Below are 17251 nucleotides of genomic sequence, written 5' to 3'. Positions count from 1 at the left end.
TAATTTATGTTTCGTGGAAAATCAAAATTTTTATATTTTTGGCTGATGTTTAGGGCTGTTTTGTATATCTCAAAATGGTTTTTGGTGTATTTTGAAGCGTATTTACATTTTTTATAAAACCATTGAAAAATTGACTTAACCTTCTAGAAATCATTGTTTATTTTGTAATAAATCGCTACAATTAACATATTTTAATTTCTTCCCGAATCATTCTATCCTAGTTTTATAGTTTAAAGGAATCGCAAAATTACACGGAAAATAAAATTTTCTATGAAAAAAAAATGAAAATAAAAATAATTCAACAATAACCATAATATCTCAAAATGTTTTCATCTCAAAAAATCCGTACCCCAAATAGGCTTCCAGGAAAAACATAAAACTGTGAGGAAGTTCAAAAATAAAAAATAAAAAAAATCAAAAATTTCGCGAAATCGAGAATTAAAAAGAATCATCTTCCAAAACATGTTTAAATCGATTAAAAAAAAAGAAAAAAAGACACGGACAACGTCTTCAGCTTTCGGCTGTACAGACTGTTTTGAACTTAACATTAGACAACGGACAACGGAGCATGCACCAGTGGAAACGGGGAAGAAACTATTCTCACGAAAAGTTTGAACGCCCGCAGCGGGAATCGAACCCTCACCCCATAGCATGGTGCGATTATAAGCTTGGTGACCCTAACAGCACGGCTACGAGGCTCCACAATTTTAGATGGCAAAAAATGTTATTTAGATCAAAATCAAAAATTTGGGTTTTAGTGGGTTAACTTCAGAATTGTAAGTCCAAGTTCTAATGTGAATAATATTTATTTTCCAAATATCTATTAAATGGTATAACATTTGTAGTTGGTGTATTTGGCAAAGTTGCTCATATGGATTAGTTAATAATTTAAGCACCAGGATGGGATCATTCATTTGCAATCCTTTACATTCACTTGCTGTTAACTCGCTTCAGAAACATCGCAGCAAAAATCAATGTATGGAACACTTTTTCATTTTTGTTTTGCCTGAAGCTTTGTAGAAGAATATATTAGCGTAGAATCAATAGTAAAGTCAACAAAAGTATGCGTGTGCGACCCCAACGTTAATCGGCAAACTTTCAGATAAAACTGAAAAGTTAAATTCATCCATACATTGTTTTTCGATAGCATGCTTCTGAACTAAGATAATAGCAAGTGAATGTAACTCTTTGCAAATTAATGGTCCCATCCCTGATAATTGATTCGATTTGATAATATCTCAATGCAACAAAAGAATAACGTTTTGTTGTTGTTTTTTTTTTCAAATATGTTTATTTGGCCAAAATTAGTCTAGTAATACAATTATTAGTAATCAATCTGTCAACCAGGTGAAGCTGAGTAAAAAGAAATATTGTTGCCCGATTATGCGACGAAATATAACAAAAACTTTCAAGTACATAAGAGCCATGTGTCGAAAATAGTTTCAGTTAAAAATAACCGCACAAGATGGCGCTGATTAATTTGTCCTCAACCTAGTTCTACGTCCATCGTTGGCTAAGCGAGAAATAAAACCTTTTAACAGGATAATGAGCAAATTTAACATTTTATAGATTTGTACAATTATAGCAATTATGAAGATGTTTCAAAAAAAAAGTAAAAATATTAAGTTTGCTCACTATTTTGTTTTTTTTAGTCAACAATGGACGTTAAAAAAGACGGAATGTATTCTTCTTGGGATTCTTCCTGAGATCCCTTCAAGTATATTTTTAGAGATTGATTTGTAAATGTATCCTGGGTTTTCGTCAATAATTTCTACAAGGATTCTTCGCGGGATTTATCGAGAGTTTCCTCATGATTCGTTTTTTGATTCAGGATCATTTACGATGTTTTTTCTCCGGGTTTCCTTTTGAGATTTTTTTCAAGATTCTTCCATTGATCCGTCCCTTAGGAACTTCTCCTGGGAATTTCTCAGGGATTCTGACAAGTATTTCTTCAGGAGTTTTTCTCCGGAAATTCTTTAAGAATTGCTCTTGGGATTCTTTCATTGATTCCTTCCACGATTCCTTTAGGGAGGGTCCTCTCAGGCAACCTTCCCGGGACTCCATCATTGATTTCTCCTGTTATTCCTTGAGAGATTTCTCCCAGGATTATTTGCGGGTTCTTTCACGGATTATTCCTGAGACTTCATCTGTAATAACCTGAAACCATGCCTGAGACTAATCAAGAAATAACAGGATCCATCTTAACCCTTAAATGGATACCTTAAATGAAGGTCCGTTTTGGGACCCTGGGGTCCATTGGACCCCATCATATATTCTCATATATCTCGTGATCCTTACTTTTTAAAAGCATGGTGTTTTCAGCAAAGATGTTAGGTATGTCAAGGCCTATCTAGTGAGAAACAATACAGAAAATAAGGTGGCGCTAGAGAACATTCCAAAATGCTCCCAATCAATAGGAAGAAACGTACCTAGCATGTGGACAAGATGCTCAAAACAATAGCGTAAATCGCACTCCTGTAGATGGGTAGACATACATGTCCTGCGGCTCAAAAGGGGTTGTTCAAATGTTACGTAACACAGGCGGAGCGAGGGGGTCAAGTGCTGTGTTACGCTTTATACAAAATTTCCCATACAAAAGTTGTTACGTGGGGTAGAGAGGCATTCTAAAATTTTCAAATTTAGCGTTACGTATTATTTGAATGAACCCAACGAGACATCACAGACAAACAGATGTAAAACTGAAAAAATAACATCTCATATATCTCAAGTTCCTGACTGCTAGTAGAGTTGGTGTCTTCGGCAAAGTTGTTTGCTTGGGCAATGGTTGAACCGTTTGATTTGGTGCTTCACCACAAGGCGGCGCTAGTGAGCATACAAATATCATTTCTCATATATTTCAGGATCCTGATTACTTAGAAAGATGGTGTCTTTGGAGTTGTTTGGTAGGTTAAAATTTCACAGTTGATAAGCCATTTGATTCGGAACTCTGCCATTGTGTGGCGCTAATGAACTTGTACAGTTTATATCTGTCCTACATCGGGATGCTTATTATTTATAGAGATTTTTTTATAGTAAATTTAAAGTCTACAAATAGATTATGACGTTGCACAACCCAGACATTAGTGGCGCTAGTTAGCATTCAAATTTTATATCTTAGAGAAATCCCGGAATCAATTCCTGGAGGACTACCAGGGAAAATTCTTGTATCATGGGAGGCATTCCAGGAGGAATACCGGGAGGAATTCCGAGGGATCCTACTATGTATGAATTTTTAGTTGAATTGCTGGTGGAGTTCCCAGAACAATCTCTGAAGGAATTTCTGAAAGAAATCCGGAGGATAAGTGGATTTCCTAGATAAAGTCCGGGAGGAATCTTGCGAAGAATCACTGAAAGAATCCATGTATTAATTTAAAAAAAAAACAGGAGGACTTCCTTCAGAAATTGCGGAAGAAATGCCTGAAGGTATCCGTAAGAGAATCCCTGGATCAATCATCGATGGAATTTTTGGTGACAGTTTTGTAGAACCCCTGATGCTATAATTGAAACATCATGAAGCCATCCTGAAAGAATCCCTGAGAAATACCCGGATCCCTAAGGGAATTTGTGACCTTGGAAGGAATCAAGGGAGGTGTTTTCGAACATGTTTTTTTAGATAAGCTGGCTCTCAATAATTTGTGCGGTTTTATCAAAGATGCTGATTTTGTATGTTTTCACTGGGTCAAAATTATCAGTAAAATATAACCCATTGCCACCCGGTAGGAGTATTAATCACTAATAACTACATCAACAGGTAACGCTTAGTCAGATGAACATCTTTACAGAAAATACCAAAATTATATCTTTTCGTTGGACTGAGATATCGGTGAAATAAATTGATTGCGCAGGAGCGCCATCTAGTGAGATGATTTCAAATCAGAGATTCTTGAAATAGAAAAATTACATTCATATAAATAAATCTGTCGAAGTCATCAACTTAGAATATTTTCTCTCGATCGAGATATCAAATACCTTCTACTTCTTCTTCTTCTTTTTATTTTTCTTTATGGCTCTACGTCCACACTGGGACTTCGCCTGCCTCGCTTCAACTTAGTGGTCTTTGAGCACTTCCACAGTTATTAATTGAAGGGCATTATTTGCCTGACATTGCATGAATTTGTATATTGTGAGGCAAGTACAATGATACTCTATGCCCAAGGAGTCGAGAAAATTTTCCCGACCGGAACGGGAATCGAACCCGCCGTCTCTGGATTGGCGATTCATAGCCTTAACCACTAGGCTAACTGGAGCCTAGTGGCTGGTTGCATTAAGGTATCCTTCAGGATTCTTACTGGGTTTCCGAGATTTCTTTAGATATTTCACCTGGCTTGCCTTCAGGGATCCCTTCCGTGATTTTTATTCTCTATTGATTTTGTAGTCTCCTTAGATTTGTTCAGAGATTGGTTCACGAATTTTTCCCTGGCCATAAAAACTACTCCCGGTATTCTTTCTAAGATTCCTTCTTTGATTTCTCCCGAAACGCCCTCAGGAATGGCATTGGGTGATTCACCTAGATCCTTTCAGAGATTCCTTCAGAAATTTATCCCGTTATTCCTTCCTTCCTTCCTCTCAGGTTTCCTTTATGATATGTTTGGGGATATTTCTTAGGGAATTCCTCCTGAGATTGTGTTAACGTTTACTTCAAGGATCCTTGCAAGGTTTCTTTTTTAAGGGTTTCTTCGGGGACTCCTTTCACAATTCCTTCAAGGATTCGTTCATCAATTCCTCCAGCAATTTCTACACTATCCGCTGTTGGAATTTCGCCAGAAATTCCTTTAGAAATGTCTCCTTTGGTTTCTTCGGGGATTCCTCTTGGGTTGTTTCAGAAATCTCTCCCTAGATTTCTCAAGAGATTCCTCCAGGAAATTCAACGGGATTCATTTTGAGAGTAATTCAAAGATTACTCAAGCATTATTTTATGGCTTTATGGCGGGATTGCTACAGGAATTGTTTTAGAACTTTTCCAGGGTTTCCCTCTGGTACAATTCCTACTATAGAATCCCTCTCAGCATTCCTACAGTGAGTTCTACCGGGACTCCGTCACTGATTCTTCCCGGATTACCCTTAGGAGATTTCTCCAGAGATTATTTTAAGGATATTTTCAAGGATTTCTACCGGGATTTCATCATTTATTTCTATTTGGTTTAATTCCGGCATTTTTTTTAGGAAGATTGATTTGGGAACTCCTCCGAGGACTTCATCTGCATTCTTTCAGTAATTTCAGGGTATCTTTTAGGTTTTTTTCTCCTCCAGGATTTTCTCAGAGACTCTTTGAGATTCTTTCTGGGAATACTCCAAGATTCTTTCAGGGATTTCTTCCTGATACAAGATTCCTCCAGATAATATTTCCCAAAATAACTACGTGGATTACTCCATGTGGGGAGTAAAGGTATTCTTCGATAGGGTAATAAATACGTAATAATAGAAATTGTGAAAGAGAAAACTAAGAGAATTTTTTGAGATATATAGGCATTTCTGTAATAAGCTGTGGAGAAGAACGTGCCTCTGGAGCCAACCTACTGAAGCTGTAATGTAACCTGACAGTTCTTAGTGTATTCTTCTAGAATAGTTATCATCTCTTGCACTCCTTTAGCCTTGTTTTGTATCCATACGGATCGGAATGTACCGACAGTACAAGAGTTGAGCTGAATCAGAGCTCGCAAAAATGAATAGATCTTATATTGACCCAGTAGTTCCTAAAGCCTGTCTCCGCAATAATCAAGTTACAGAAATACGACATTAACTCAGCAACGGATACATAAAACAATGTTTAAACTTGGTCTGGGCCGCCTTAAAGTGTATTCATTTCAGGTGCAAAATTGCATGCAAATTGGTGCAGTACTTTTTGCTGTAGCAAGGGAACAGTAAAACGCGCGCTTGTCCAGGTGTCCAGGCTGCATCCTATCATCACACTCCACTCGAGCTCCTTCCTTGACCTGGTAGCAGTCATCCCGTTGACCCGTGTCGCCTTTCGTTCCCATGGACCCTGACCTCCGTTGCAGGCAACCCATCCACCCTAGGATCCTGTGCTACGTCTTCGCGATCGACTTATGCGGTCGATCCTTCTCCAGGTTGGACGTGCTATGGATCACACTCATGGGTCCATAACTTGTTGGGGCTATCACACGTAGCGGAACAACATAACAGCGGGACGAGAAAGAAAGCTTTCCGAACCGGAGTAACGCAAAACGGTTTAATGATCACGATTGAATGATTTATTTGCATTCTACTTTAAAACCAAAAACATTGCTCGACAACATAAAACAAGTTCAGGGTACATCTATTTGACACATCGGTTGTCTCGATTACGAGGGGTGCTCGAATGCATAGATAGCATATTCCCAACAGTAACGACGTGGCCTGCGCCGTTATTGGCCCAATAACATTTTAACTCTGGAAACGTGCACATTATTGAGGTTTGGTGTGATTATCCCAAGCCCCATCTATTCGTTCTATGTGCAATTCCACTAGCTCAAATCAATCACGAAGTAGCAAATACGAATTGTATGGTCTCTAATAGGGTATTGTACCATTTGGGCTGGTGTACCTATTTTGGGCACTTTCCGCTCTAACTATGTCAATTTCAAACCGATTAGTTTGAATATTATTTTTGTACAGAGTTAGATACTGTACGTGCCTAACTCTGTACAGAAATTCAAATCAATCGGTTTGAAATTGACATAGTTAGAGCGGAAAGTACCCAAAATAGGTACACCAGCCCAAATGGTACAAGAACCTATTCATGCTCGATACCTAACTATAGTTAAACAAATTCAAGCTGATAGATACACCTAGGTTTCCGTGAAAGGCCAAACTTTAAGCGGAATATTGACCATCGCCTACCAAATAACCTACACAACACCTGTCCAACACATACAATGTGGGCGCATTGTTCGCCTGTCCCCATCACAAAGGTCACCATCAGATAGAAATTGCGACCACCAGCAGCAGCGATCCAAGGTGAAAGCTCAATTATCAAGTGCGTCCATCACCTCTATACAATCTTCAAGCAGCGATGATGACAACTCTAATTCGCCATTGTGGTCTACTTCCTCCACTCCGTTACACCTTATTTTCTCGCCACGTCGAATTACGCGATATCATCGTGATGATGATGAACAGTGTTCGTTCACCTAAGTTAGGGCACTGGGAGGTGCGAGTAATTCCTCAGTACCTTCAGTCATCCGAGTCAGTCAGTCAGCGAGCTTATTCCTCCTACCTACCCGCTATCAGTCTGAGTCTGGTGATGATTGGATAGTACCGATAAAGTGCGATCTTGCAACGAACGCTGATGAGGAGACGTTGAGGTGCGGTGCGCAGCCCCCTTCTTGGATCAAATATTGACTTTTGTTATCAGATTTCCTCCTGATAGCCTATGAGTGTGGAGCAAAAGCAAAAGACCTTCACTCAATCACTTCACCCGGTTGGGCTCGGGCGGGTGAGCGAGCGGTCGTTGGCTCGAAGCGGAGGAAGACTGTTTGGTTTGGAGCAAAATGCATTCAAGCCTATACAAGATGGAGTAGAGATGGTGGAGTGTGGAGGGTGGCGGTGAGAAAAGACCCAGCAGAAAAACACCTTATAAATCAATTTCTGATTTTGCTTTCATCGCCTTGGAAGGGGCTGTCGTCGTCGTCCTCTGCTGTCCTCCCATCAGAGTCTCACTCACCCGCAACAGTCCATTGACTTTGAATCTCGACGGAGCTTCTCTTGTTGTTGTAGGTAGTTAGTGGAGCGCTTATCAGCTGGCAGTAACCAACCAGACACTCGCAGGGGGAATAGGTGTGAAACGGACCAAAAGCTTAAAATGTGAGCTTATCCTTTGTTTTTTTCTTCTTAAAAAGCATGGATTTCAAGGGAAATCCTCCTAGAATTTCCAGAGAAATTCTTTCAGGATTTCGAAGGAAATTCTTTCAGGATTTAAGAGGGAATCCATACTGGATTTCGAGGAAAATCTGCCCAGGATTTCGAGGGAAATCCACCCAGCATTTAGAGAAAAATCCTCCAAGGATTTCGAGGGAAATCCTGCCCAGGATTTCGAGGGAAATCCTCCTAGGATTTCGAGGGAAATCCTCCTAGGATTTCGAGAGGAATCCTCCTAGGATTTCGAGAGAAATCCTTCTAGAATTTCAAGAAAAATGCTTCCAGGATTTCAAGAGAAATCCTCCCAGGATATCAAGAGAAATCCTCCCAGGATTTAAAGAAAAATCCTCCCAGGATTTAAAGAAAAATCCTCCCAGGATTTCAAGAGAAATCCTCCCAGGATTTCAAGAAAAATCCTCCCAGGATTTCAAGAGAAATCCTCCCAGGATTTCAAGAGAAATCCTCCCAGGATTTCAACGGAAATCCTCCCAGGATTTCAACGGAAATCCTCCCAGGATTTCGAGGGAAATCCTTCCAGTATTTCGAGGGAAATCCTGCCAGTATTTCGAGGGAAATTCTCCCAGGATTTCGAGAGAATTCCTCCCAGGATTTCGAGAGAAGTCCTCCCAGGAATTCGAGAGAAATCCTCCCAGGATTTCGAGGGAAATCTTCCCAGTATTGCGAGGGCAATCCTCCCAGGAATTTGAGGGCAATTCTCCTAGGATTTCGAGGGTAATTCTCCCAGGATTTCGAGGGTAATCCTCCCATGATTTCGAAGGAAATCATTCCAGGATTTCAAGCGAAATCTTACCGGCGTTTCTAGGAAAGTCCTCTCAGGATTTCGAGAGAAATCCTCCCAGGATTTCGAGAGAAATCCTCCCAGGATATCAAGAGAAATCCTCCCATGATTTTGAGAGAAATTCTCCCAGGATTTCGAGAGAATTCCTCCCAGGATTTCGAGAGAAGTCCTCCCAGGAATTCGAGAGAAATCCTCCCAGGATTTCGTGGGAAATCTTCCCAGTATTGCGAGGGCAATCCTCCCAGGAATTTGAGGGCAATTCTCCTAGGATTTCGAGGGTAATTCTCCCAGGATTTCGAGAGAAATCCTCCCATGATTTCAAAAGAAATCCTCCCAGGATTTCAAGACAAATCCTCCCAGTATTTCAAGAGAAATCCTCCCAGGATTTCGAGAGAAATCCTCTCAGGATTTCAAGAACAATCCTCTCAGGATTTCAAGAAAAATCCTCTCAGGATTTCAAGAGAAATCCTCCCAGGATTTCAAGAGAAATCCTCCCAGGATTTCAAGAGAAATCCTCCCAGGATTTCAAGAGAAATCCTCCCAGGATTTCAAGAGAAATCCTCCCAGAACTTCTAGTAAAATCCTCCCGGGATTACAAGAGAAATCCTCCCGGGATTACAAGAGAAATCCTTCTAGGATTTTGAAGGAAATCCTTCCAGGATTTCAAGGGAAATCCTCTCAGGATTTCGAGGAAAATCCTCTCAGGATTTCAAGAGAAATCCTCCCAGGATTTCTATAGAAATCTTCCCGGGATTACAAGAGCAATCCTTCTATGATTTTGAAGGAAATCTTTCAATGATTTTGAAGGACATCCTTTCAAGATTTCGAGGGATTTCCTCCCAGGATTTCAAGAGAAATCCTCCCAGGAGTTCGACAGAATTCCTCCCACGTACTCGAGGGAAATCCTCCCAATATTTCGAGGGAAATCCTCCCAGGATTTCGAGGAAATTCCTCCCAGATTTTCGAAGAAAACCCTTTCAGGATTTCGAGGGACATTCTCCCAGTACCCAAGGGACATCCTTCCAGGATTTCGAGGGAAATCCTCCATTGACGGAGCGTTTGGAAGTGATAGTGCAGTCGCCTACATTGATCACCACTCGCTGCTCAGACTTACGATTGTTCACATCCACCACCTCATTTTTGTGGTTAGCCAATTTCAGTTTTCTGAATATTATCCACTCCGCAACCACGATCAAGTGGGTAGTAGTTAATTCCGCTTCTCCAATCGATTCGCCGTAGTCTTCCAGCTTAATGTCGTCAGCAAAGTTGACGATCTCCACTCCAACCAGAAACGTCAACCTCAGCACCATGTCGTACATGACATTCCATAACATCGGACCCACGATGGAACATTGCGGGTCTCCTGAGGTTATGTGACAGCACTTCTAACACACCTCTGTGTCGTAAACTAGTACTCGATTCTTGAAGTAACTCTCGAGAGTCTTGTACAGGTACCCAGGTATCCACAGACGCAGGATCGCATCGGCAGTAGCCGCCCAATTGGCGCTATTGAACGCATTCCTTACATCCAGAGTCACTGCTGCACAGTTGCGAATTACCCTTGTCTTTCGCTGGAGCGCTATCTAAGGCGGTTTTTGTAACCGACTGGATAGCGTCTACAGTCGACCTCCCCTTCCGGAAGCCGTACTGGCTTCTCGGAACACCATTTATTGTCGTCGCGGTTGAAACCCGAAGTTTCCCCACACACGACAATCGAATTTTCTCAAAATCCGTTCGTGAAAGCTAACGTCGGACGTAGTGCGCTGGACAGCGGACCTGGCCCTGTATCCAGCGCACTGTGCCCGACGTACGTCCGACACACGGTTTAGGAGAAACATCGATTTTCGCGTGTCAAAAATTCCGATTTTCAACTGCACGAACAATACAACCTCGGTGTACCTCAACATTCTTTTGAGGATGACCTTTTCGAGTACTTTCTCCGCCGTGTCGGACCAGCAGCGTATTGGTCTATATGCCGACGGGTCTCCGGGTGGTTTCCCCGCCTTTGGCAATAGAACCAGGCTCTGCCGCCTCCAAACCTCTAGGAAAACTCCCTCGTCCAGGCATTTATGCATGGCAGACCTGCACATCTCGGGAGTCTCTGCAATAGCTACTTTGAAGGCCTGGTGTGGAACTCCGTCCGGACCTGGGGCCTTACCTTGTAACGTTTTTATCTTTTTAAGTAAAATAAAGTTTGAATTCAATTAGATTAAATTGTTATTTTTTTTTGAATATTTTGATTTTGATTTTAGAATTTGTTTTTTTTTATAATCCATTATTAGTGTTGCGATAGGTCGATGGAGTTCTTCCAGCAGATATCAAATTACTCCCGATTCCGTGATAATCAGCTTAAAGCTAAAACATGAAATATATTTAGATATGTTTACAGTTAGGAATGATATACGTTGCACTTACAATTCAGTCTCCGACCTGCTTCTGACCTTAATCGCAACAAATTGGTGTATTTTAGGCTTACTCCTACAAATTAGCATATAAGTATAATTCAATTAATGTTAGACAAGATAATAATTCACCATAAATTACAAACTAGAAACTTACAAACGATCTCCTCACTTAACACTGCCTACATCACCTCGAAAACATTTGTTATTGTTTTTTATCTGTTTTGTTTTTCATAGATGTGCATTGAACCGTTGAAACGTTCGTGTTAGTTTTGCATAGGGATGGTTGGGGCTGTTGTGGCTAACATTCTCCCCCCTGTGTCGCCTTAACTTCCGGTTCAGCGTCACAAAGCATAAATAGTCCAACACAGCCCATTTTGTTGAAGCCCGAATTCTAAGATGAACTGTAACTATCGCTTTGGTAGTCTGCAGTCGCTGCCGTCGTGTAGTGCAGCATACGATGATGCCGCTTTGGACAACCATCGATTCCGCATACTTGTCCTTTACAAGGCCACCGCGCGTGTGACGTTAGACAGCGAGCACAAAGTTTGTGCATCTTCACTGCTTCCCACCTGCCATCCAAATCAAGTGCATTGAATGCCGTGCAGCTGCCAATTTGATGACTGCCTTCATTGCAAATTGAGCACTTACTCTGATGATCTCTTCCCTTTTGTACCCGTTCATCGACTATAGATTTCTCTACATCTTCTCGATTACTCGTACCCAGTTGTTCTGAGGACCCATGCATATTGACAAAAGATCTTTCTTTCGGTCTATTTCGTTCTTCTTTGAAACAATTCTGAGGCATGTTGGCAAGTTGTGTTATGCCACTCGCAGCAGAAGAAATTTTTGCCATATAATCGCTGAAGACGTTCAAGTCTACAATAGGAACTTGTTCCTGATAAAGTGCCCAGTTGAACTTTACCGTGGTTGGCAACTTTTCAACCAGCTCTTGCAGCAAGATTGGGTTTGTGAGATACCTTTGTAAACCGACTGCTTTAAGGTGCCCGCACAGATTTTGGACGACTAAGCCAAAACTGACAAGTGTGTCTAACCGATCTGCTTTGGGAGCCGGAGTTGCTCGAACTTTTGCGATCATATTGTTTACAATTTGTTCCGGACGCCCATATAACAGCTTCAGTGTTGACAAAACTTGAGGAACTGTTGATGGATGCAGTAAGAAACTGCTGACGGAATCTTTTGCATTGCCTCTCAAACAACGTTGCAAGCGCAAAATGTTTTCCGAGTCGGTGTACCCACAAGCCTCTGTCGAGTGCTGGTAACTGCTTATAAACAGCGGCCAATCGACAGGATCGCCGGAGAAAATTGGCAATTCCTTGATGACCACCTGTCTAGCAGCTAACTGTTGAGGTGAAGGTCCGAAATAACCACTCGCATCGCCTATTACTTGGGCTGGCAAATGCAAATGATTTCCCGGCATGGAACTGCTTGTATTCGGCGTATGCGCGACTTCACATTGCGCAAGGAATTCCTGTTGACGGTTGAGAAATCCACCATCATCAACTGTAACCAGTGGAGGATGGATTCCCGTATCAGATGAACCTGTTACTCCGATCCATGATGCTGGAGGTGGGGGTAATGATGAAAAACAATCGCCATCTGTTGATCGATCATCGTTTCGACTGATAATTTGCTCTATCTCTTCGTGCAGGTCCCAATACTGCTTCTCTGCTTCATTCCGCAGTCGAATTGCGTTATGTTCACGCTGTTGTGCTGCTTCGTTTTGAGACTGCAGATGCTGTTCCCTGCTGCGCAGGATTTTTACTTCACTTCGTAGTTCTGCAAGTTGGCGCTGCAATGATTCAGATTCTCGATCGCGTTCTTGGAGTTGGCCGCGCAGTTCTACTTCCATAGTACGCATTTGCTCCCTATCCTCGCGAAGAATCTTCCCTAAAGCCTCTACCTGACCTTCTAGCTCTATCCGGTCACGATCTCGTTGTTGAAGTTGTGCTCTCAATCTTACTTCCGATTCTCGAACAGTTTTTAGTTCAGTCGCATGTTGCAACTGAAGATATTTTATCCGGCTCACCAGTACCATTTCTCGTTTCCGCCTTGCGTCTATGTCCGACTGCTGTTTGGTCATCACATCCAGAATGACCTGTTCTGTTTCGACTTGTCTTTGCAGATGTAGCTCCTGTTTCCGAAGTTCTCCAGTTTCAACGCTCCAACGCTTGTAGCATTGGGCGCTGAAGCGATTCATTTTTGGCACTGCTCCAGCATTTAAAACCGAGCCGGAACTTGGAGCCGCTTCCTCAACCTTGAGGAGATCTGCATACGGCTGAAGATCCACATATGGTAGGTTGACCGGACGATTTTCTCGCTCTTGTTTACCTGCGTCAGCAGCGTCTTCAAGTGAATCCACAGAGTCCTCACCAATCGTAATGCTTCCTAGGGTCTGCGGAACCGATTTCACCTCTGATCCCGTTTCTGCCCTGTCGTCTACGAAAGGTGTCACTGCAGATACCACAGTCTTTATCGGCGTCGAAGATGGGTGTCCTCTCTGCAGTTCCGTTAGAAGTGCATCTCCAACAGCATGATTAGTGCTTGCTGATGCCGGCGCGGGTGTCTCTCTACCAATTACCTCACCGGAAATCTCGGTTGTCCTCGTCTGCCTGACCCAATCCTCCGTTCGTTTCTCACTGTGTCGACTGCTCCGCATACTATGTACACTTCGTCCTTCCTCCTCGTCGTGTTGACTGAGCAATTCATGCTTCCGAGCAATGAACTGCTTACCACGCTCTAGCCGCTCCAGAAGTTCCCGTTCGTTCAATTCGCGCTCCTTTTCAATTCGCTCCCGGTTCAATTCCTCGAGTAATTTCTGCTCCTCTTCCAGACGTTGTAGTTCGCGGTCTATTTTCGCCTTACGAGTGCTGGACGAACTTGAAATACCACTAAACTGGCTCGGTGTTGGTTCCGGAACACCGCAGACTTCTCCAGATATGCATAATACACACAGATAACTGGACGAGCGCACCGTGGCGGTGTTAACATTGGCACAAGTAAAGTGGTACCAATGATTACAATTCCGACACTGCACTATGTATCGCTCGGCGTTATTTGGCCGATCGCAACCAGCACATTCTCGCGACTCACCGTCTCCGTCTCTGCCGGACATTGATTCCTCCGACGATTTACTCGGTGCCATACCGTTGTCACTAATGTTGAGGTTAGCATTCACCTGCTGTGCCCTCGTCTGTGACCGGGTTTGTCGCACATTCGACAGAAAATTCATCCTGTTTTCCGGTTGAATTCTTTAAGTTTGTTGCGATAGGTCGATGGAGTTCTTCCAGCAGATATCAAATTACTCCCGATTCCGTGATAATCAGCTTAAAGCTAAAACATGAAATATATTTAGATATGTTTACAGTTAGGAATGATATACGTTGCACTTACAATTCAGTCTCCGACCTGCTTCTGACCTTAATCGCAACAAATTGGTGTATTTTAGGCTTACTCCTACAAATTAGCATATAAGTATAATTCAATTATTGTTAGACAAGATAATAATTCACCATAAATTACAAACTAGAAACTTACAAACGATCTCCTCACTTAACAATTAGTTTTCATGATCATTTTGATTAATTTGTAGCTTTTGAAGTTTTTATCTTTTTAAGTAATATCTCATTTGAATTAGATTCGTTAAATTTGACTTTGATTTTGAACCGTTTTCATTAGTAGAGATTATCCGTTTCATATAAGGTTTGTGTCTAGGCCAAGCTAATGACGATTCATGTTATGTATCTTATAGGGTTTTTTCGATGGCGCAAAATAGATTTACAGCCATGTGCGAATTGAATTTGGCGCACTTTTTTTTTTTTTTAATTGATTTGTGGGTACACAACCCACTATTTATTAGGCATTATTTGGCGCACTTGTAAATAATTGTTTGTACATTCAAAAGACGACTGCTTCAATAGCAGGAAATTTACTTGACTAGAGAAATCGACTTGACTCCAGGACTTGATAGTTGAGTCGGCTGGAGAACAGAAGCGAGCTTCGGCGACCTTCTGTTACATTTGGTAGTATTTTCAATGTTAGTCAATTTCGTTCAGTGTGCAAACTTAGTTGAATCTAAATAATATGCCACATGGGCCGTCTTGCTTGAAAATAAAAGAGGAGCAATAATTCGCATGCCAAACATCGAGCCAGCGACAGCTGTCAAAACTGTTTCCGCCAAGACAAACTCACACCGCCAGAGAACCAGCAAGGAGAAAAAGCATCGAGTTCGTTCATTGAGGTGCCCGCGGTGCTGGTGGAAACTTCGGTGCGGGAAAGTGGTTAAGTTTTGTGTATTACTCGGGCAGCAATAATACCCAATTCGCACGGTGACAAAATCGCTCGGAAATTGCGAAACACCGCCGCAAAGCACCAACCAAAATCGATCCTGCGAGAAAACTCTTCGGGTGTCGCTGATTGTCGGTGGCAGTTCATTGCCGAGTCTCACCACCTGGCTGGCACTAACCACGTGAACCAGTGCACTCACACGCAAACCGGAACGGCCCAGTGAATAGACGAGAATCACCTGTAACCTCAGGAAAGTCTAGGTAAGAGAAATCAAAATATCCAAGCCGGCAGAGTCCTAACACTAGTGCCTTGCAGGAATTTTGGGACTACGGAGCACATGTGTGCGTGCAGAACGGTACGTCCGAGCAACTACTTTGTTCTCGGACAGCCTGGTCCAAGCAGCCGTTGACCGGAAGGAGCTCATAATCTGCCAGGAAGTGCCACGAAAATTACCACCATCCGATCGGTGAGTGAAGCCAACAAGCCTGTAGGCAAACAGTTAATAGCATTGCCATTACAGAATCAAAATAGACGCCAACATCCGTCGGGTTTTCACGAAGAGACTCCGTCTTCCCGGCTCCGCATCCGCTTGTGGTCTAGGGGAACGCCAGAACAGCAACCAAAATCTGCGCGGTAAGTGGACAGGGAAATTTCCAGACGGCATAACACTGACACAGAGGCTATTGCAGGATATCACGCTACGGAAGCAATTGGAGTGAGCAGCACATGGATCCGTCGGAGCAGCTGAATCACCCGGAAGCTGACAGAAGCTAGTGACCTCGGGGAGAAGCCCCAAACAAGAAGAGCCTTCATATAGAAGTAAGCCTGGACCACTGCTCGTTCCATATATGGAGGCTAATCAGCATTTCCCGACAGGGCTCTTTTCCTTACAGCTTCGAGTTGCCCATTTCGGAAAGGGCTGTTCTGAGGAGTACCCGTGGAATCACATCCACTCAACCGAAGCGGATTCCGATCCGACCACTTTGCTCGCGAAGCCATCATCCTGCCAGCGTAGACTCCCAAGCAAGGCAGGGGTTCCACACCGACGACTCAGCGCCCACCCCGGTCGGCGCAAGCAGGTAACGGAGATGTTATACTGAAGTATCTGTGGTCCAGATTCCCGCGACGAGCCAACGAGGTCGTGGCAGGTGGCCGTAGGTGGAGCGTCCCAGGATGGCGAAATGAAAGCGGTTCCGTGAGTACTAGTACCGAAGAAAATGTTTATAGAGAGAAAGAAGACGTTTAGACAGCTTGTTAGGGCTCAAACGATAGGAGTTCAGCTAGGTTGAAGAAGAGAGAAGAGAATATACACGATGTTTGCACACTAATATTTCTTTGTTGGCGTTAATTTTGTTAGCCGGTCCGACTAATGCTTCTTCCAAATCCAGCAGAAGTCGTTTCACAACACTTCTGCCAGTTTTAAGTTTTGTTAAGTGACTTAAATTTTGGTTTTTGTCGCCAGGGGCAGACGCTCTGTTCCCTGAGCGTTAAATTGTTGTTTAAAAGCGTCCAAGACGCTTTTTATTTTGGGCTTTAAGCCATTTCCGCTGCTCCTCGGCCCGCCAAAACTGGCAGCCAAACGGCCCAAGAAACAATTTTTGCTTTAAGAAATGTTTCTCAAAGTAACGTTATGAAGCTGCTAGTCGTATTATATTTGAATAGCTTTGAAATAAAACTGTGCTTCAACTCTTGTTCGCCCAAAAATGGGAATCTATTCAACATCAACCGTTCTATAAGCACGATGAAAAGAATGTTTATCCAATGACCGTACATCGGTTGTGAAACACTTGTTCAACGTTAGAACCATCAGCTATTTACACAACCATCATAAACTTTTCTTCGACGTTTAATAAACAATGTTATATGACGCTATTTGTTTAATCGT

General features: G+C 42.5%; 1 protein-coding gene and 1 long non-coding RNA gene across 6 annotated transcripts in view; one reads left to right on the top strand and one right to left on the bottom strand.

Annotated features, from left to right (window-relative positions):
- LOC109409861 (ras-related protein Rap-2a) overlaps positions 1–17251 on the bottom strand; it is a 489211-nt gene that overhangs the window by 454045 nt on the left and 17915 nt on the right. The gene's annotated exons all lie outside the window — the stretch shown is intronic.
- LOC109406129 (uncharacterized) lies at positions 15097–16585 on the top strand. Its single transcript, XR_003893130.2, has 5 exons — positions 15097–15626; positions 15682–15832; positions 15887–15999; positions 16056–16185; positions 16243–16585. It is a non-coding gene; the product is annotated as an uncharacterized LOC109406129 (long non-coding RNA).

This window comes from Aedes albopictus, chromosome 3 (genome assembly GCF_035046485.1).
Source record: "Aedes albopictus strain Foshan chromosome 3, AalbF5, whole genome shotgun sequence".
NCBI classification, from domain to species: domain Eukaryota; kingdom Metazoa; phylum Arthropoda; class Insecta; order Diptera; family Culicidae; genus Aedes; species Aedes albopictus.
This window is presented reverse-complemented; position numbering and strand designations above follow the sequence as displayed.